The 22,165-nt window shown below is 43.9% G+C and overlaps 1 protein-coding gene across 2 annotated transcripts in view; it reads right to left on the bottom strand.

The window, feature by feature from the left end:
- The window catches only part of LOC149866560 (endogenous retrovirus group V member 2 Env polyprotein-like), a 152,375-nt gene that overhangs the window by 92,589 nt on the left and 37,621 nt on the right, over positions 1-22,165 (bottom strand). The window contains exon 2 of one of the 2 annotated variants that reach the window (XM_090043890.1): positions 896-975. The exons of the other annotated variant lie outside the window; for it this stretch is intronic. The gene's annotated coding sequence lies outside the window, so the exon portion shown is untranslated. The remainder of the gene's footprint in view (positions 1-895; positions 976-22,165) is intronic. 2 annotated transcript variants of the gene reach the window in all.

Raw genomic sequence — 22,165 nt, forward strand, 5'->3', positions numbered from 1 at the left:
CCATCTTAATGTCCATAATTAGAGTCAATCACAGAAGAAGAGAGAAGTAGTTTGCATACCAGTTCCTAGAAGGGCTCCGCATGAGAAGCAGGAATACAATGTGGAGAGCAAAGTAAAACATTGATAGAAGAGGACAATTCAGCTGGCTCAGTCTGGTTGCCTATAAGTGCCAGTGTAAACATAAATATCTAAATATCAATATTATTATTATTATGTTTCATGAGATGTGGTTCACTGCTGAGACCATCTGTGCATATCCTGCCTAATCAATTACCCAACACTGCAGTACCTCAGTTATGGATGAAATGTTGGTCTCTCCTCTTTATTGGTCTTTTGAGGACTTAATAACTAGCAAAGCTAAGCTTTGAGGCCTGATATTAGTGAATGTAACATATGTAATATGAACAAGTTTGATTAGATGATCTAGTGCTTCCTTCCGGGCGTAATTCCTAGGAAACTAGCATAAAAAAAGCTTATTTATGTGAAATTCCCGACTTAAAAACATCATTGGGACAGTTCCAAAGTAGGTTGCAAAGTTTGCTGCTGTGTATTGCCAAGGCATTAAATGTGTTTATAATGAACGTTATAGCACATAATTTGATTACGTGTGGATTATGTTTGACAGAGAATGGCTTGTGCAGTGAACTTCTGAAGGACAAATTGTCCATAAGGAAGATGTTAGAGCAAAGTCCTTCATCAAAAAGAGTACCTTGCTGATCAGCTACTTACAAAGCTCAGACCTTCTTTGGCTGAGCTATAAGAATAACACTGGACACCCTGAACTACAGGAAGTTCATTAGTGGGAAGTTCTTCTCCTGAGGATTTTCTAAGAAAACACTCACCACCCGTATGCAAGAAGGGTTACTGTCCTGTATATCTTGATAAGATTTCTTACCTTTTACCTTGCAGTCCAGAACTATCCATCTTCCTTCCCACAATGCAGCTTTCTTTTTACTGACACACCCACTGCTCCACCTGTGAATAAGCAGCAGATAAAGCTATATTCTGACACACCTACTCACATTAAATAGCTTCTTCCTCCACAAAACATCTCCTATTGATTTCAGTGGAATTAGTCATGCAGCGACATGCTATTCAGTATAAAGATATCCAAATCTGGTTGTCAAGCACTGTTAAATCTGAAAGTTAATTTGGAAAATAGCGAAATCGTAAAAAATTAAAATGTACTTGCAAGTGTACAGGGTATAAAACATCTCTCAGGCTTTTAGTTAAGTGGTTGTGACATGATCAAGTTTTTTCAAACTCCTCTATCTGGCACTCAGAGCTTTTCTGCTTGTTCAACTCCATAGTGCCACATTGCGGAATTTTGTATTGCCACAGCTAGGATTTTCCTGTCTTCAGAGTAAGTATGTTTAACAAGTGAGAGAGATGCAGCAAAACAAAGTAATTGCAGAGTTCTGTGAAGTGGTTTTTCAGTCTCCGAGGAATGGGCTGTTTTGAAAATAAAGCGAAACAAATGCATGCCACAGATATCAGAATCTAGCACAACTTTATAAATGCATGTGTAGACCCCATATAGTGTACCAAGCTGTCCCTTATTGAGCACAGTTAATCTTTAGAGGGTCAGCATAGTGTAAGAGAAATCTCTGCTAGTCTTGGGTTCCTCCTAGTAGGTGCATCTACACATGCTATTAAGGTGACACGATAAACTCTGGTGCAGTTTGCACCAGAGTCAGGTGTTCCAGGCCATAGTGTACATGTGTTCCCAGGACCATAGTCTGAGCAAGGATGGAGCAGCCCCAAGCAGGCAAGGGGCATGGAGCAGGGATCAACCCCGGCTCCAGATGGTGGCATTGGAGCTGGCTGGGGCACAAGGGTGCTATAGTGCAGGGCTAGGCAGCAGGCAGCCCCCCACACTTCAGCACCCTCGTGCCCTAGCCAGCCCCTGTCACCATCTACAAGTGCGTTTCAGTGGAGTTAAGTACTCCAACATAAGACAATACTGTCCCTGATGGCAGAGTTAATTAATTTACTGGGCCCTAATATTCGTAGATGGTGATGCTTTACTGTGGAGCCAGTTAGTGAACTGGGCAGTAAAGCACACATGTAGATGCACCCAGTAATTGGTATATGGGTACAGTAAACATGATATGGAACATCAGATACCCCTTCTTCCCCTCTTTCTCCCTGTGGTCTTTGGCTGCCAGGGCAACTCTTAAGCTAAGAGAAGACACTGCATTTGTCCCCGGATAAGTTGTGCCTGTGTTTATCCCAGACCAAAACTATGCCAGGCTTGGTGTGTACATGCACTGGCCTTCTAATCAGGTTTTGATAAGTGGCTGAATGCAGTGCTTTTCTGCCATTCATTCAATGATGCAATCCTGAGATAACTGCACAGAAGTACTTTGAAATATCCCTGGATAAACTGTTACTACTTCTAGTCCAAGAAAACCATTTTAGGATTTATCCCAGGACAGTGGACATGGACATCTGTATGACTGCACTTTTGTCCTAGGATAAAAAAGTTTATCACAGGATAAATGTGACATCTCTTTCCAGCCATAGAGAAGTCTCTGATTGTTTTAAATTATCCTGGGGGAAAGGGCTGGAATGCTGCTGTTCCTCACTGGAAGCTTGCAAAGCAATTGAGAGCCATATATGCACCCTCTTCCTGAGTTGCACTGTGCATTTCTCAGCTGTAGGTGAGCCTTGGAAACTCATTACCTTTAAAAAAATATGTCAAGTGAATTATGTGGATGAGATTTCTTGCACAAAGATAGAATTTTTTGCCCAAAATGTGCAACCATTTCACAACTACACAGGTATTCCTGTTCTAGGATAACTATGTAGCCCATTTCAGCCAATATTATCAAAAACTCTTCACCATACTGGGCTGATCTTGGGGCTGAGCATGCCTCACCTATGCCCCACTGACCTGAGTCCATTGATATGCACACTGGGGCATTAATGAGACTGTTCTGGAGTCATACCCAGCACCTGCTCTCGAACCGTTGGGCAAGTGAACTTCTAGCTCTGGAGCACATTGGTGGTCTCAAGTAGGCGGACATGGTAAGTATCACATTCCCAAGGGCATGTCACTGACCTAGGAAGGCAGGAATGAAGCCAGACTTTCAAAATACAGCATTATTCTTTGTAGACAGTATATTTGAAGTGTATTTTTATAACCCTCTAAAATATATTAGTTTCTTTTCCCTCTAAGGCTTATATAGTTGGACTCTAGGAAACAGAGTATAATTGGATCATTTAAAAACTCTACAGCCTTCCTAAAATATGTGTGTTAAACTTCTGACAAACAGAATCATTAATGATGTGCTATAAAAGGTTAATCAGTGTTTGTTCTGCATGGGTCTGAGTAATTCCTTCATGGCTTCACCATTCACGATTAACGAAGTCTCAAAGTATCTAATAATAAGTCAGTGTCACAACATGTCATCATGTATGTTCCTCCTTCCATATATGTGTGTGTGTGCAAGAGACTCACCTTCATATATGGTATGCCACTACACTCACAGTTACACATGAAAGAGAGGCTGAGGTAATTTTACTGTCAGCAAAACTCTGCATAAAAGGACTTTAATCCTTTTCTAAGTCAGGGAACCTGGTTTTCTCTGATAAAAAAAAATAACAAATTCTCTGCTAAAAACCCCAAAATCCATTATTAAAATTAAAAGCCCCCTGCAGCCCCACTCCTAACCCTGCTGGTGCCCCTCACTCACCCCCATGCCATCCCAACCCTGCTGGTGCCCCTCACTGCCCCCACAACAACCCCCCACCCTACCTGTGCCTCTTGGCCCCACCCACAGCCCCTGCCCCCTGGCCCTGCCAGAGGGGACCCCCAGATCCCAGAGCTATGGGACCAGGGACCCAAGTCTGCAGCTCCCTGCCCATAATATCATGCAGCTGCAGCAGAAGCAGCATAGAGCTGACTCCCCCACTGCTGCTGCCTGCTGGGGTGGGGGCAGGCCTGGCTCCTGGCCCCCCCAGCCCTACCAATCCCCCCAGTCATCAACTGCAACCCTCCAGCCCTGCCAGAGGGGCCTCCAGCCCCCTGCAAGCCCCACTTACCTCAGTCTCCAGGAGCAAAAAGTGAAGCTGACCAGAGTGAAGCTGTGGCTGAGTGAGAGCCTCAGGCCCAGCCCTTCCCCCTCCCCCTCTGGGCAGGGCTGGGGTTTCCCACCCTGTTTGCAAACAACTCTTGCAGGTTGGAGTTCTACCAGCCTGCAGAGCTGAGCTGTTTGCCAAAGCAGGGAATACGTGGGTTTCTCTGCTAAAAGGAGAAATACATGTTTTCTCCGATAAAAAGGGAAAATCCATGGTTTTCTCTGTTTTTATATGGGAAACGGAAAACCAGGATCCCTGGTACAACCTGTGAACATTACAATCATGCTCAGTGCAAAGGCAGATCTGTAACTTCACAGGTTTGTACAGTTTATAGCCCTGATAGTAAACTGGTGTTTTTATTAAATAACTGACTGGAATTCTAGTGCCAACTTATCATGAAGGTATGAAGTGCCTTGCCTTCTGGGGTCAGATTTAAGTGACCAGCCTTCTCATACAGGAAGATCTTACTTTCCAAAATATAAGCATAAGACATTAACTAAACCATAAAGTAATGTGTGTTTATCAACAGGAAAATTCCTACAACACAGGAAGTCATGTTACCTTCTCTGTTCTACATTAATTGAACTTAAAATGACTATTTAAAGTAGAATACCCCATTCAGGCTAATGGATTGCAACTACTACCCCTGTACTTGTTTTCCATGGATCTGCCTAATGCAGTTTTTAACTTCTGTATTGTACAGAGGAGTATATGTATAATTAAAATAAAAGAAGCGTGTTTGTTGCTGTTCACTGGAGACTACATTTGCAAGGCCAAACTAGAACCAAGACAAAGAGGGTAGGTGATTCCAATCACAAAGATATATAGTACAATGCAGATATAGTACACAAAGTCTAACAATGATGTTTACATTTTGGGAATGAAGACAACTCATCACTAAGCTTTTAACTCAAAATAAGTCACACAAATATTTATCACACTGGTGTTTTTAAGGCCAATATTACTAAACTGTTTCTGTATTATATTGGGAGTGACAGCAATTATTAAGAACTGAAATGCTACTTCTGTTATAAACCTTTTTTTCATTTGTTCATGGCTGTCACAAACACATTTTTTACTGAAATTTTCCAGGTTTAACCTTTGCTGAGAGGCAACTTTCGGTGGTTTATTTCAGGAAGTGTCTACCCAGCATAAAACAGTGCCATGAGAGAAACCCAAGTTAACTTTGAATAGATATGTAAGCATGCAGTTTTGCCAACCCTAATCTCTAGGGAACAGAGTTAAGGTTATAGTATGTGATATGTGGAAGCTTTAGAAATAGAGAGGGTCTCCCAGTGGGTATGTGGGTGAAAAAAAAAGGGTTCAGTAGCTTGTCATTTCCCGAATTTGTATAAGTTTGAGTGAGATCTCTTTTGCATGTAGTAACACTAGCTGCCTGCAGCTGCCTGTCTGTTAATATCCCAGGCTTTTTATGCTTTGAAGAGGGGTAAGGAGGAGATAGAAGTGATGTGATCTACTGACTGAGGAACTTATGAACATCTCTCCATGACCCTTTGTATGTCAGCAGCTGCACAGGAACCCTCCTTGTGTTCAGATAAAACCTGACATAAAAGTGTTGTCCTTGAAAGAGAGAACTTTATCTGCTGGAGAAGCTTAGAAGGTACCACCAAGTAGGTCTGTGTGTCCTCAACCCCATTAACTCTATTTAGGTGTATATCATCAGCTAAAGTGCAAATGATGTTGAAAAAAAGCACAAAAATCTCTTTTTTTTTTTAATTGCCTGTGCACCCACTCTGGGCAGGATTCATTGCTCTGGCATTTTTTTTTCACAAACAGTTTTTAAAAAATATTATCAGTCAGCGACAAACTGTAAGACTGCCAAGGATAAACTCTATCCAGAGTCTAATTTCAAAGATTTCCTATTTAAAATATATTAAGAGAAAAACAAATAAAAACTCAAAAGAAAATCCAGAAAGCACCTAAAATAAGCTGGCCTGAAATTTCATACCAATTGCCCCCCAACTTTTAGAGAAGAACAGGTGTGTATGCCCTATTTTAAAATCACCTTCTAACTCAGAGTCAGTTTTGGGTTACCAAAAGCCCCCTCTGTACCATTTACGTGCAGGACTAAGCAACTGGTACCCAAAGAAACATACCTGTTTCCTATTCCAGATGGATGGCAAGTAACATCTCAGCTTCAGTGTAACTTGTCTTGTATCTAAAGTTTTTACAGCATTCCATACTTTTATTGGATTTTTTCCCCTATATTTAGATTCTCTAATGTTTAAGAAGTTGGGGGCACCAGTTGAAGTTCTACCTCCATTTCAGGGATGTGTACTTGAGAACACGGCCTCCATTTACAGGAAATAGGTCCTTTGTGAATTTTCAAAAGTGGTTAATGAGGTGTGAGTTTTGACTCAAGCTTGCCCCCATTAAGTGTCTCTATGGGGTGGGGGGCAGTCATGTTTCTGGTGTGGATTTTTTTGGTGTCTACTAAATGTTGAGCTTACTCCAAACATTTTTTCTACATTGAATATCTTCAGCTTCTCTTTTTTATGGAATTTTGGTTGTTTCATGAAGTCTCAGCTCTGCCTGAAGCTTCTCCCACAGCCTAGAAACCAGTGGTTCTCAACCTTTTTCAACTCAAGGGACCCTTCATTAAACTAAGACATCCTCCATACCTTTGCAAATTGTGCAGTCCCCCATTTCAAGAACTAATTTATTAAAGGACTGATCTTTTTCAGAGGAGCCAGGCAGCTGGAGACAGGGGAGTGGTCAGGCAGGGAGAGCATGAGCTTGCCCTCCTCTTCACACCTGAAGCCTCAGCCTGCCCTTATCTACTTCCTCCTCACACCTCCTGCAACACCTCTCAGAGGATCTTGTGGACCCCAGGATGCCATGGTTGAGAATCATTGGCCTAGATGCTTATAGGATGCCTCTGCCATATGGATTTGCATGTTATCCAAATCCCTGAGAAGTGATGCTAAAGTTCTTCTAAAATTAGAACTTGCACATGGGATCATTATATTTCTTTGGATATTTCTCATCCTGACTAGATTCTGCCTGGGTCATCTCCACAAGGTCTCTCCTCTGGTTTTCCAAGTTGCATTATCTCTCAAGGATTTTTCTCCTGTCAAGTGTCTGGTAACCATTCTCCCTGGATCCTCACGGCCTGATTCCATGCAGCTCCACTTTCTCAAGAGCTTCCTGTTGGGAAAAAATTTCATTTTCTTTCATGACCTGTGACAGCATGAGCCTTAGGGCAGCTGTGGTGCCCCCTAAGGCCACCCTAACCCTGCCCGCAATCCCTGTCCTCTATATAGCCCCCTCTCACCTGCCACACCTTGATGTTCCTTGATATTAGTTGGAAGGATGCCTCTGAGTCCCAGAGGGCCTCACCAGTACTCTGTCTAACCTGACTTGTCTCCCATGATTGCTGGGCCCTCTGCCCATTAGCCCAAACCATGCAGTTCTCCACGGGTCTGTCACACCCCAGCATACCTACTGGCACCTACAGGCGCCTGGCTGGGACTGAGAGCCAGTGGTCACTGCCTGTGGCCCAAATGGCTCTTATTTAAGCCTTAGGGCTCTTCATCATGGCCTCCTGCTGCTCCCATAGTCACGCCCATGCCTCGCAGATGTCAGTCGGACACCATTTACCTTCCTGTATAGGCTTTGGACTTCTTAGCCTTAACCTACAGATTTATCTGGCTGTTGACTTGTGGCCTAGTCTCAACCCCTTATTTGCCCCTGGCCACCTCCACTGCCCTCTCTGGGCTCAAGCTCTGGCCCTCAGCCTCAGGCTGCCTCTGTTGCCCCCCTCTCAGGGTCAGGCCCCAGCCTTCTTGGCCTTAGCCTGCCTGTACATCACTTGAAGGATCAGGCCCCAGTCCCTCTCAGCTTCAGCCTTCTTCCATCTTGTGCCCCTGCTCTTGGCAGGGCTCAAATCTCATGTGTGGCTCAAGCACCCCTGGGGCTCCTTTGCACTCCTTACAGCTACACCCAGTCCTCTGGTATAAACTAGAACAAAAATTCAAGCAACTGCTTTAAACTCAAAGTCCCCCTTCTGGGTTATCATACCACTGCCAGGCCACTTTCCAATTCTCTGATTTTCCCTGCCCTAGGAATGCCCTGCCATGGCCTCCAGCTCCCTCTCCCTACCAGCCTGAATTGACAGGAGCTCCTCTCTCAATAGAGTTCAGGGCTGCACTTCCCCTCTGCCTCAGGGCTCTAGGCTTTTATATCCCTTGGGCTTCTCCCCTTCTGGTCAGGTATTCTCTTGACCAGATGCAGATGCAGCCCCTCATCCCACTAGACAGCTCACTGCACCTAGGCTGCAGTTGTTCCCTTCCCTCCCATAGTTAACCCTTGTTCAACTACCTGGAGCTCTTTCTGCTGCAGTCCCTCTCTCAAAGTTAACAGGAGTCCCAGAGTCCCTGTTACATGACCCAAAGAATCAAAACTTAAATTTGTCCGGAAATGAGCAGGGAGCAAAGTGGAAGGAACCGTAAGTGGATTCGGGGTGGGGGGCATGGCTCTTGCTGCTATGTGCACCCTGGGAGATCTGTGCTGGGCTCTTCCGGGGGGGGGCAGGGGTGCCTCCAGGTCTTCATCTGCAGGATGAAAGCAAGCTGCTGCTGCCAGCGGGGACCACCAATGGCACTGAGCTCTATCCAGCACTCAGGGCAGACAGCGGTGCTGGTTGGGGGGCTGCTGCCACCATGGCATGGTGCAGCCAAGGAGTTGGGGTGACTGGGGACAAGCAGAGCCCCAGGGGGTTCGGAGCAGCTGCAGCAGGGCCTGGGATGAGTGGGGCCCTGGTCTCACAGCCTTTTCCCCTCCCCTCCCCAAACAGACTTGCCTTCTTGGGAGGGGGGCACCTATGCCAATCGCATAAGAGTGAATTTACCTCACATATAAAAAGGGTCAATGCATAAGAGCGAATTCGCATACAGAGAACCCGCACAAATTGAGGGAAAGCTGTAGATGAAGGAAATGGGGGCGTGTTTCCTGTATCTACCACACTTTCTCTCTGGGCAACTTTAGGCAACTCACTGGCATTCTCTGCGTCGCATTTCCACTTTGTAAAATTAAAAGCATGCCACTTTTCTCCTATTTTTTATCTACTTAAATTTTAAGCTCTCACTGTATGTTGGTATAAAACTTAACTTACTGGAGCCTAAGACTCACTGAAGCAAAAATTGACTGGGAAGAGATTTTTAGTTTCATTTTTATACAGGAGGGTAAAAAAAATGAGTTTTCATTTTAGTTATTATTTCTTCAAATTTTTTTTAATTATTTTTAGTCAAAAAATAAATTGGGTTTTAGTCATTTGTTTTAATCCTCAGCCAAAAACTGACAGTTGGGGATTTTTTAAAATTGTTTTTCCAACGAAGATGCAAAACATTTCATTAAATATTGACTTTTCATTGGAAAACCTGTTTTCAAAAAAATTTAAACTAGCTTGGGTTACAGCTCAATAGTAATCAGGCCCTAATTTTGTTTCAGCATACCACCTGAGTGTTCAAGACACAATTTGGAGATCATGAAATAGTTGTTGCCTGAGCTAGCCAAGGATAATGAAACACCATGACCATCCTTGACTTGAATAGGAACTGTCAATTATAACAATGAACTTGATAAGACAGAAGAAACTGAGAGCCCTGGATAGTTTCTGTGAAGTAAAAGGACAATTTTGTATATTTGTTGTTTCTTGGAATTATTTGCATCAGCTCCTTTTGGAATCCTTTCACTCCTCAAAGTCCTGAAGATCTGGGACACAAGGCTGAGCATGACAACTGGCATAGTGGCTAGAACGCTCTCACAGCAAATGAAACAAGTAATGCCACAGCTGTTTACACAGCACTTGGTAATTACAAAATAATAATTTCCCCTGCTGCTGTTTGTGGAAGAGACCATGTAATTGGAACAAAAGGTGTGGAAACGTTCCGTAGAAATTAAATTCTGACTCTACTATCTCAAGGAGTTAAGAGTCCTCCAAACATGGGGATCATGTGGAGGCAGGAAACAGTACTTAAGATGCAGACATATTGAAGTATTAGACCACATACCCTTTTGTAAACTGCAGAAACCAGACTCTGTTCTGTATATAAAGACAGCTCTGGAAGAAGGAAAAGATGAGACAAAGTGTAATGTTCCCATACGTGCTTATGGCTAAGGGCAGAAATTACAAAGAACTTGGAATAAGTGATTGGAAACCGATTCAAACCTGTAACACAACAAAAGTCCAGTATATGTAAACCACTTGCAAAATGGCTGAAACTGGTTTAAGAGAAGCCTGGATGGGCCTAGTATCAGACTTAACTGATTTATGTGAAATCGATTAATTGAATTTCTGTCCTAGATCCCCTCCAGATTCAAGTTAACATACAGTCCCTCAGCATCCCAGGATGCTTTGTACCTGCCCCACAACCACCCTCCTCCCCACTTGCAGGGTGGGAGAGCTAACCTTGCCCCAAGCTGTCTGCTCCAGTTGAGCAGGAAGGTATATTCTAGCACTTCTCAGCTTGTGGCCTGGGCCAGTGCAGGCATGGGGCTGTATTTCTGGAATCAAAAGTGAATGTCTGTTCACTTGCTTATCAGTTCAATCTATGCAACTTAGACTAACTTGTGAAGATTGAATCAATTCAGCCTCAGGCTTTTTGACTCTCTGTACTTAGTTTATGAGTCAATGCTAAGCATCACTCCCATTTAACCCTTCATTAGCTCTACCCCCAATTCACTGTGTGTCTTGGAGATTAGGGGAGGGGGAGTAATTACCACCACCATATTCTAAGATTTTCAGTCTCCTCATGAGTGAGAGGAGGTGGTGATCTGACAGATGTGTGCTGAGATCTCTCTTAAAAAAGCATAATTTTCTATAGTAGCCACAGGAGAGGGGGCCAAAATCAGTACTGTAATGAATCAGCTCTGCCACGAGGCACCATGGCAAGGCAAATCCATTTTGATTGCCATTGTGGTATGCAGACTAACTGCCAAGTGTTCAAAGGCAGTGAGGTAATCGATCATCTGAAGACGATTTAGGAACATCAGAGGTCTCAAATTCCCTGATAAACAAATGGAAATAAAATCTTATCCAGGAATATCAGATTTTTATAATTCTTCCTCAGGACATCTCTGAATAGCTCCTTCAGCCTTCCAAAGAATCTCAATCCCAGAGTGACATAGGCCAAATACTACTATTTTCAAAGATGTTTACTGGCAATAATTTTAGGTGTGCAGCAAGAATTGGTAATTCATGGGCCGGCTTTCAGGGATCCAGATCACCTGCATCTTCTCCACCAGTCCAGAAGAACTCAGGATAGTGTTTAGCCCCTTCAGAAAACCAAACTGAGCACCCAAAACAAGTGAACACATGTGAAACTGTTGGCCAGAATGCTAGTGGTATAATCCACAGTCAACCACGGTAGTACAGTCTCCCCCTCTAATGTGGGAGGGTTAAATAGAAAGGTTAATGAACCTCTCTTAGAGCCTTGGCTCAAAATGCAGTCTTTTAGCTGTGGTAGTAGAGGCTCATGTTCTCAAATGTAGATTTTCTGCTTAATCCTGTCTACTAATAAGGGCAGTATAAAACAAGCAGCTGAAACTATTAGAACCCCTTACTTAGGACAAGAAATTCCAGAAGCAAAGGAAAATGTTGGGTTTAGAAAAGTTGCCTCGACGATATTTGTTCTTTCAGAGGAAGAGGTCAAGAGAATTGGAATAAAACACTGGAGGCACAGAAGGACTTGGGGGTAGGGGGGGAAGCCAATTCTGTGTGACACAGAACAACAGCTGGAAAAATCATACTATATCTAGTAAGGAACATGCCACTTCACATGTAGTTTTTAACAAACTTCAAAAGTTAAAGGTGACCTGTAAAAGCAAAGGAAATTCTTGTGTTTGTATCCGTCATTGTTTTTTTCATGATAGAAGCAGAGGGCCTAAAAGTCACTTAAGTTATTTTTGTTTTTGCTTCTGCCTTTTTTTCCCACATAAGACCTACAGATCTTGACTACTCTGTTCTTCCTGAACAATTAATATGCTCATGGCAATGCAGATACTATGGAAATGGAATCTGACAGGGGTTTAAATCATGCATTTTCACCCTTGTCCATAGATATAGGAACAGCACATTGTTGCTTTCTTTCTGGGAACCAGGGGAAGAGTTACCAACTAAGGCAATCACAGTCATATTGCTCCTGGGAAGCTTCTGGGTGTGCAGCTGCACATGTGCCTAGAGGGCAGCACATTGAGCCAGCCTGCAGCAGCTCTGGCTGGCAGGGGTTAGCCTGCCAGGCTGAGGCTGCTCCAGCTGGACTCAGTGTGCTGCAGAACAGCTGGCTGGGGCACAAGGCTACTTCAGCGCAGGGCTAGCCAGCAGGCAGCCCCAGCACTGAAGCACCCTCATGTTCAAGCCAGCTGGTCAGTGCCTACATATGCTCTGCTAAGCACCAAAAACTCCACAGCCAAGTAAGACTTATATTTACGAGTCTTACCCTTCTGCAGAGTTTATTAGTTTCATGTGCCCTAGCACGGGCACACATGTAGATGCCGAGACATTTACTGCACAGCAAATATTTCACGTAGATGTGCCCCCTGCTGCTCCCAAGAAGGAGTAAGCTGCAATAGGTAAATTGACGGACTGATGTACAAGCATACTAATGATGCTGGATACCTTGGAAGGAAGAAGCAAGGCTCCACCCTTCCCAGCCTTCCCCACCTTCTCCCATGAGATGGAAAGATGATAGCAGGTTTGAAGAATGTACTACCTCCCTTTGAGCAGAAAGCAATGGTGCAGTACACTGGTATCATATAGTAACACAGCACCTCATGCAGGACTGAACACAGGCATGGGCAAACCAGGCAGCAACCCAGGACCCAGACAGAAAGGGGCCCCAAAAATGGTAATTTTTAAAATTATTATTATCATTATCTCTGGCAAAGGAGGGCCTGATACTAAAAGTTCGCCCAGAGCTGCCAGGAGGCCTAGGTGTGGTGCTGACCTCATGGCCTCTCATCTCTCTTGAATCAGCATTAAGACCGGCCATGGTTTGGCTCAAGACAATAAAATGTAGTCCCACTGGTTAATAATCTTTGTGTGTTTTTGTTTCTGTTAGCCCTATGTCAGTCGAAATGTGACTCCTGACAAAAAAGCTTATAAATATGTACTGTTCTTGCCCTCCCATTAAAGTCTGGAGGTGTCAATTCAGCAGAGCAGTTAAGCACAACCTTAAGCATATTTTAAACCAATGATTAAGTCACCAAAACACTTGCTTGAGGTTAAGCACACTGTAGCAGGGTGAGAGAGGGAGGAGGGGAAGTAACCCCGTTCACATCCTTCTTCTTACCAAGTTTGAACTAGGTTATGACCCTGGCAGCTGCAAGTACCACAGACTCTTCTCAGACTCCACTGATGGCTCCACCACTACAGTTATGTGGACCAGGGTCGGGGAGTAACCAAGCATCACTTCCAGCTGGGGGAGTTCCCAGCAAGGGTCACAGCAGTGCCGTGTGTCTACATAACAGGACTAAATAGACAAACCTGAAAGAGACTGGGACACCACGTGGGTGGCTGAAGTCACTGCCAATTGTCCAGGATCCCAAAATTATGTAACAAAAATGAAGAGGAAGCGAGTGAAGGGAGGCTCTGGGGACAAGCAGAAGCAGATAGTGAGAGACAGGAACCCACCCTGCATTTTCTTTCTACCTTACTTTAATTCGGTCTTTTCATTGTGAACAGACTTAAGGGGATTCTGGGCAGTAAGCCCAAACCCTGTTGGTTGTTGGGACACCTTGCAGCACAGACTTACTTGAATTGTGTCCAAAATGTCTCCTGGGACAATGTCCCCACTGGAGCCCATAGTATTATAGGCACCAGAGGTTTGTGGAGGGAGTATAGGGGTAAAGGAGCTCCCCACAGACTCCCTTAGGAAGTATGAGCCAGTGGAGGGTACTGCACCATAAGACAACACCCTCAATGTCAGTAAGCCATACCCAGTTGATAAAAAGGGGAGTTTGTCAGTGCTGATTTTGGAACCAGTGAACGCTGTGAACGCTGAGAGAGCGAGAGAGAGAGAATCCAGGCAAAGCAGTTGTCCCCGCTTGGAGTAATCTACCATTTACCAGCAAGTCATGGCAGGTGAGGCTTAAAGCAGGGACCAACCAGCTTGCCTGACAGAGGTAATGAGTGAGACAACAGAGCCACGGCACTCGACCACATTATACACACATGTAAGTGTTTGATGGCATGGGGATTAATGTAGCATTCCATTATTTCCAAGTACAGCAAGCAAAAATAGCGTTTCTGATCATTCTAAAGTGAAATAACAACAGGAAGCGGGGAAAAAAACCCAATATCCCTCTAGACTTTTCCATATATTTAACAATGGCAGAAATTGTTTGGATTTTTTGTTTGTGTTTTTTTAACTTTTTAATGCTTCCACAACAATCTTAACTCATCCACTTGCATCTAAGTAGTATTTTAGCCAACTATCTATATGACTACAAGTTTGAAGGGTTTTGCAATTGGCTTTAATGAGGGCTATTTGCAATACCGCTAAATGTACACCTTAACACAGAGCTGTCCCAACTGGTGGCCTGTGGGCAGCATGAGGCCCATGAAGGTTTCAGTTGTGGCCCACCATGTTGGTGCAGCTCCAGAACCCAGGGGGTGAACACTATTTTCCCCACTCCCCTTTGCCTGCTGCTGAATTTGAGGGTCTTCGGTTGCCATTAGCAACTCAAATCAGTAACAGGGGAAAACGGGTTGAACAGTAGTTGTTTCTACAGCCACAACAAAGCAGCAGATCCAGTAGTTGTGCCACCAACCTGCTGCCCCACTGCTGGAGATGGGTCATAGAGTCTGCAAGAAGCCCTGCAGTCTGGATCTGACCCACAAAGCTAAATAAGTTGGACAGCCCTGCTCTAATGCATTACTGTTGGTGCTGTTAAATAAGCTTAGTATTTTAATATATGTACTACATGCAATGAGACTCTCTCTCGGTTGGTATAGACTCTGGTCAGGAATTTTGAATTAACATAATTTTGTTGTTGCTATGGTTGCTCCAATTCTCTTTTTTAATGTCGCATCAGTGAATACACACACACATATTTATATATATAGATGTGACGGGCTAGCTGGCAGTGACTTAGCCCAGGGGTTTTGAAAGGGCAAAAGATGATTGGAGGACTTGGGATTCCCTTTCCTCACCAATCTGGTAATGATTTGGCCCAGGGGTTTTGAAGAGGTAAAAGATGACTGGAGGACTTGGGATCCCCTTTCTGCACCGATCAGGCCCCAGAGACTAACCCTCCATGTCCCAATTGGCCCCTTGGGTCACCTGAAGGGGGATAAAAGGGGCAGCAAGGGCTGACTCAAGGGAAAGACCAGCAAGGGACAACAAGCAAGGGGCTTCACAGAGCTGGCAAGAGCTGAGCCAGCAGGCCAGGAGCGGTGGCCCAGAAGAGCCTGAAATAGCAGGACCCTCAGCAGCATGGCGTGCGGCCAGCAGGAGAGGCTCCCCACTAGGCTCCAGGATCCCCTACAAGAAGCTGCAGCCAGCAGGAGAGGCTCCCTCACTCCAGCCAGGATCTGAGCAGCAACCTGAGAGGTTCCCAGCTCTGCTTCCAGCTTCTCCAATCAGAGGCCAGGCAGCTCAGTGTGAGGCGGGGGCTCCAGGAAGGTCAAGACCCCTAGAAGGCAGGAGCAGCATCACCAGAAGTGGTTGTGTGGTGGTGCTCCTGCCCACCAGATGGGAGACATAGGTTCAAGTCCCAGCTGAGGTGACTGCAGGTGAGTAAGATAACATGAAAGCAAATCTCCTTGCACTGGAAAGGGGCAATTGTGTTTTCTCCCCTTCCAGGGACCAAGGCCCTATGTTTCCTTGTCACTTGACGTGTTGCATTCTGTGCCTTTTTTATATTTTACCAACTCGTATTGTTTGTACTGCTCTTTGAGTTTTATATTTTGTTAACCCAGTTTTGTCAATGATTGTAAGTGTCTAACCTTTGTTGAATCCTGCCCCCTTGGGGCACTGTAGTGTCCACTATACCCTCAGATTTATGCCTGTTATGTTCCCAGTATTAAAAGGTATATGGTTAAGTCCCCATTGGTGGTCTGGCTCTGTTCTATAGGGAGAGGAGAGTCCCTACACTTCCCACAGTGCTTGTGCACCTGCTTTGATCCCTTCAACTGGAGAGGGGGTACATCTTGGAGTACCGCCCAGGTTACATATATATATATTTTTACATTGTTTAATTTTGCCTTTTTAATAAAAAACTAAAAATACAAAAATAACTGGGATATATATAAATCATGGGGTATACTTCCAGACACAGTTGACCTCAAAGACTATGCACCATGCTACGTTCCGGTATTGCTACATTTACTCTGAATTCAGTGCCTGGAGTTCATCACTGAAAAGTATCTGCCGTTATGGTCTCCTGTGATCATCTACCTATTAACATCTAGATATGGGGCTCTCTTCACCAGAGCATCTCAACACTTCATAACCATTAAGGGATTTTAGTCTAATTATACCCAGTTACCTCCACTTCTGACATAGAGAAGTGAAAGTATGTCTACACTGCAGTGGTAAAGCTGCTCCAGGGCTGTCCATAGTCATCACTCCTAGGGCCCAGATAGATATAATATTTATAGCATATTCAACATGTTAATGACACCATGAGTAGTAACCCTGTCCCATGTCCAGCCAAGTAATGGCACAGTAAAACAGACAAAAAAATTGTGGCTGGTTTTCAATACATGTTAAATTGAATGTGTGGCACCTGGGGCTGCCTGACACCCCCCATGTTTACAATCACCTAACTGACAACACTGGGAGGGGGGCAGTCCCAGTCCCCATGTGTGGCCGCAGGAAGGCGGCACTGAATGGGCTATACAGGGGAAAGGCCATCAGCTGCTAGCAAGTTCTGTAAAGGTTTAGCTGGGATGTAGGCAGCTGGGACTGCAGGTATGCCACCAGGAACAGCTAGAGGGTCAGCAAAGGGGAAACAGATTACCAGAGTGCCTAGTCAGGGTCTGGGGTGGGGGCGCGCTGAGAACATGGGAACCAGCTTCCGGGATGACTGAGAGGTGAAATCCCACAGGCATAATCTGAGAAGCAAGTCAAGATCATAAATCAAGGGTCAGAGGGCCACTGCCTAGTTCCAGAGGATATCTGAGGTCAGAGTCAGGAAAAGCTGAGTCAGAATCCAGGAGAAACAGAAGAGAGTGAAGGTGAGGCTTGCCAGAACAGACTGGGACTATGTCAAGGCATGCCTCCAGCCTGAGGCTGCAGGGGTGCTTAAAAGGAGTGAGAGGTGCTTTCAGCAGCCCATCTGGTTGCTCAACTTTGCAGAAAACTAGGATGATCAGATTAGTTAGGGATCAGTGGCAAGTGTGAGGGTTCAAGTGCTTGGCCAAGCAGACATGACTGATCAGAGGCCCTGACAGGTTCAAAGCTTGGCTGCCAGCACCCAGCTTAGAACCTGCACTGGCAAGTAGAAATGGCATGTTTGGGATCTGGGACCTGTGAGGCACAGCAGGATGCATGATTGTTGGGACTGTGGATCAGTTCCCATTGAACCATTAAAGTAACATGTTCCAGGAGCCTTAAATACAATAGAGGTCTCAAAAACAGCCACCAAGAGATGTCCTGGGGTGGCCTCATTGCCACATTTTCAGGCTGGGCACATATGAGTGGGAGCAAGTGGGCATGGCATAATCTAGCCCAGTGTTTCTCAACCCATGGGTCACGACCCAAAAGTGGATGCCAAGAATATATGAAAGGGTTGCGAACAAACTTTAAAACATGCATCAACTTTAAAAATGGATTCTTCTTTAAAGGAGAAAAATGTGGGAAAGTATGGGTTTCCCCTTGCAGGCTGGCAGAGTTCCAGCCTACAAGGGGCTGCTGGTTTGTCCTTGCTCTTTAGGTCTAGGTGAACACTGTGGTTACATATGGCAGCTTGCTGTAAACCGTTCTGTGACTACTATGTCCCGCAGAATCCTGGAAAGGGCACTTGAAGATGACTTTTTTTACTTCAGTAAAGTGATTGTCTTTAAAATATTCAGCATCCATCACCTGGACATCCTCAAGTCACTACAGGATTGTTCTAAGCCAAGGAGCTCTGATAGTGCAACCAGCAATGCCATGACAAATATTGAGTTTTTAATGGCACTTACTGCATGCAAGAAGCCATGGAAAATCTTCTATTTTTCACACTGAAAACTGTAAATCCTCTTTACTGACAATGTATTTTATTGCTTCAGCATTTAACAAATATAGTCAGGCGCATTCATCGCTTTGGGTTCTGTGAAGATTCATTACAGTTTCTTTCACTGGCCCAATGTCTATTTTCTGGGGTGTAAAGTAGAAGGCAACCTTACACATTCTGGGGGTTCTTCACTACTATGACTCTAGCATTTTGCCATCTTCCACAAACACAATATAATGGAAAATTGAATCAGTCTTAAATGTTTAAAGAAAAATGTAGCTAATGCACACAAATCAAGTCAGATTAGGAAATCGGGTGCCTTTTCTCTACATTAAGTTTTTAATGATATACATGAGCCCAAATATTTTCAGATGCCCTGAGACCTAGAAATGGCCAGTTTCCTTTCATAGGGTTTCAGCTAAAAACTCAGAGCAAACACTAATCAACCAAAATGTTTCAGGATTTTCTACAGATGAAGGAGTTGTTTCACTCATGCCAATAAATTATGTATTGTCGTTGTGTTCAAACTAAGTTAGAGGCCATAGAAAAAGCTCTTGCAAGTATGCAGCCTGGCAGAGTCCCAGATGGAGAGAATTCTTAGTTCTGCAAGAAGTTTCCCCTCTACAATGCTATTTCTCCTTCTGGCTGAATTGTTTAACTATTTTCCATCCACAGCCCATTGCTTGTCTCATGAAGAAGGTCTTTATCACCTTCATTCCTAAGAAGGGGTCAAGATGAGCTGGACAGTGGGTCCTACCACCCTGTTTCCCTCAGGAAAGCTGATGCCAGTATATTTTTTATTTTCCAAAAAGTGGTACAGGAAAGATTGGAGCCATTATATGTAATCTGGTTCACCCAGACCAGACTGGGGTTATTGAAGGCTGTAATTTTGTTGCCCACATAGAGAGGCTTTTAAAAAAAATCCTACATTACTCCTCCTCAGGAAACCTGGCAGAGCACTCCTACCTCAAATGCAGAGAAAGCCTTTAACCACATAAGAGCAGAGGAGATCATTAGATTTGGGGAGCCTTTTATGCTTTTGTCCATGGCTGCATTACACCATTACAGAAGTGCCATTATTTGCATTCCCAGAGAGCCCAGCCAAGATGAAAGTCTCACTGTACTGGGCCCTATACAAGTATACAGTATGAGACACTCTCTGTCCAAAACCTTATAATCTTAAATAGACAAGATGGACAAAGGGCAGGAGAAAGGAAGTATTAATCCCTGCATTCCATACATAGAAACCTGAGGCATGGCTTTTTAGTTACACTTAGGCCTCTTTATACCACTGTTGTCTTAAAGTAAGTGTAAATACCTTGTATGTTCATTCTGAGGCCCTTTTACCCTGACAGAGTAAGGCAGCCTTAGGAAAAATGAGATTTAGATCCACAGATTAAGGGGCAGACCCTACTACATACCTCAAGGGCCTCTGGTGCCCAAATATGAATCTGCTCCACCCTGCTCACCTCTCTTAAGAGCGTTAAAGTACACTCTTATATAGCACTGTCCTCTTACCCTGAAGACTAGATCACAACAAGCAGCAAGCCATCCACCTTGTGTGTTAACAGTGTTTCAGGGTGCAATACGATCACACTTAGGTTCCTGAGCCCATTTAGATGCCTAAGTGGAATAGCATTGGGCCCTAATCGACTTGCTTAGAGTCACACGGGAGTTGTGTGGCAGAGGTGGAAGAGTGAACTTAGAGAAAAATTCTTTCAAGCACAATGATATTATGTGAGAGAATATAGGAAGACTGACTTCTTTTCCTTTTAAATATTATTATCATTTTGCATATCTGGGTACTATAGAAACAGTGGGCAAGAGATTTTGCTGTCTCCTTCACAAAAGCTTTATGGTAAAAGATTAGCTGGTATCTCCAGAAGGCTATAATGTCACCAAATCTCTCTTTTGACGTCTAATTACAAATCAATAAATAAAAAACATGTTTATGTTAGATGCATGAAACAGACTTTATCAAGAATCATCTCTCTCTCCATAAAAAAAACTCTAGGAGACTCATACCCATGCTTCTTTCAACTAAAGAGAAAGGTTAAATAAAGTAACTCTCTTGCAATACCTTGGCTCTGACTTATAATATCTTTCTAAACATGGGCTGGATTTTACAGAAATTACAAATGAGGTGCCAGCTATGCCTTTTAATTCTTTTAATTTATTGTTTATTCCTTAAAAACCCTGCATTTATGCAAGATAAGAGGTAACACAACCAAGCAATCAAAATGCTGAAGTGGAGGCTGAGCGTCCAACTTAATCTGTGCCCATTTTGATACATATTATAATACAGTCTTTAATTCTATGCTCATATGCTATTTCCCAATCACTACATTATAATATAATGCTGGCTCCATTGAAGTCAATGAAAGCTTTGTCATTGCCTTCAGAATTGAACCTAGTATTTTTCCTACAAGCACAGAACCTCAAATCCTACTAGACTACCGCAGCAGGAGGCACACCTTGCCCTTGCTGGAAACTTACATACATGGTTTACCTCTGATTCTGAAGTGTATAAATATGTAGCTTGGTATAGGCGAAGACTGAAAAGTTAATCTTTCTTCCATTGAAGTCAATGGGAGTGTTGCCACTGATCTGACTGACTGAGGATCTGGCTAATCATTTGCATGGAAAATGAACCCTAAAATGAATTCACTATAAACCAGGAGTGTCAAATTCGCCCTGCTCTTGGACCAGATACAGACTGCAGGGCTCCTTGCAGGAGGGATTGGGATGCAGCAGCCATGAGGATTGTTGCTCACCCCCTCCCTGGCCCTCTGGACACTGAAATGTATCCACAATGATTTCAGCAGCAGGCCCCACCTCCCACTCCCAAATTCCCAGCCCTTCTGTGCGCCCCACAAGCCAAATGGTACAGCTCCATGGACCAGATCTGGCCTGTAGGCCATTCAGTTGACACCACTGTTATAAATGAAGTATAGGAGAAAACTATGGTGAAAAACGACTATGGGTAGTTGTTTTTAAATCATTATAAATTGTACAACAGCATAAGCTGTTTGGACAACTTCACTACCTGCTTCAGATAGTTTCAGTGCAGTGATAAAATAATTCACTCCTAATATTTTACACAGAAATGATAATGCAAAAAAGGATTTAACTGAAGATATTACAGAGCAGCATGATAGTGAAATCTGTGGAACTATACAATAGCCAGCATACAGTACAAGATACCTTTCTGAGATCACATGATACATTGTATATTGCACTTCTTAACAAAGAGAATGTAAAGAACAGTAGCTAAATGAGGAGTGGGCCCCAGCTGTACCCTTAGATGGGGCACAAAAAGCTGCCATCGCCACCACTGCAGGCTCAGCCCCACCACTTGGCCCCTGCCATCGCCACCGCCTCCCTGGGCACAAACCCTGGTTGTTATGCCTCTACTAAAGAAACAATAAAAGGCAGTGGACCAGATATTCAGATGGACAAAAATCAGCGGCACAGAGGTGTGCTGATTTGCATCAGTTGAGATCCATATTATAAATCCATGCACTTAAGCGGCACAGCTAATATTCTTCCTTAATTCTGTTACAGTCTATCTTCTGGGTATTTAAATATTTGGACTATAATGTCGTATTAACATGGGAACCAGTTTAGTCACTAGGGGCTTTGCCTTGAAAAGTGTGGAATAAAAACTGAGGGAGGATTTCAGGATTTAGACCATAGGCATTTTTGTAGAGCATTTCCTAAGCTCTTTGAAAAAGAAGCAAAATTCTTTCCCCTAGACACCACCTCACTAAATACATTGGCTATTGCTAAACAGCTGCCAAAAGGAGCATATGCTCCGTAATGGAAACCAACTATAAAGCTGATTAAATGCAGCCAACACTGAGCATGACCATGAAGTATATGGCCTATATAGGGCAAATAT

Source organism: Crocodylus siamensis, chromosome 4 (genome assembly GCF_052110815.1).
Source record: "Crocodylus siamensis isolate JL-2025a chromosome 4, ASM5211081v1, whole genome shotgun sequence".
In the NCBI taxonomy this organism is placed as follows: Eukaryota; Metazoa; Chordata; order Crocodylia; family Crocodylidae; genus Crocodylus; species Crocodylus siamensis.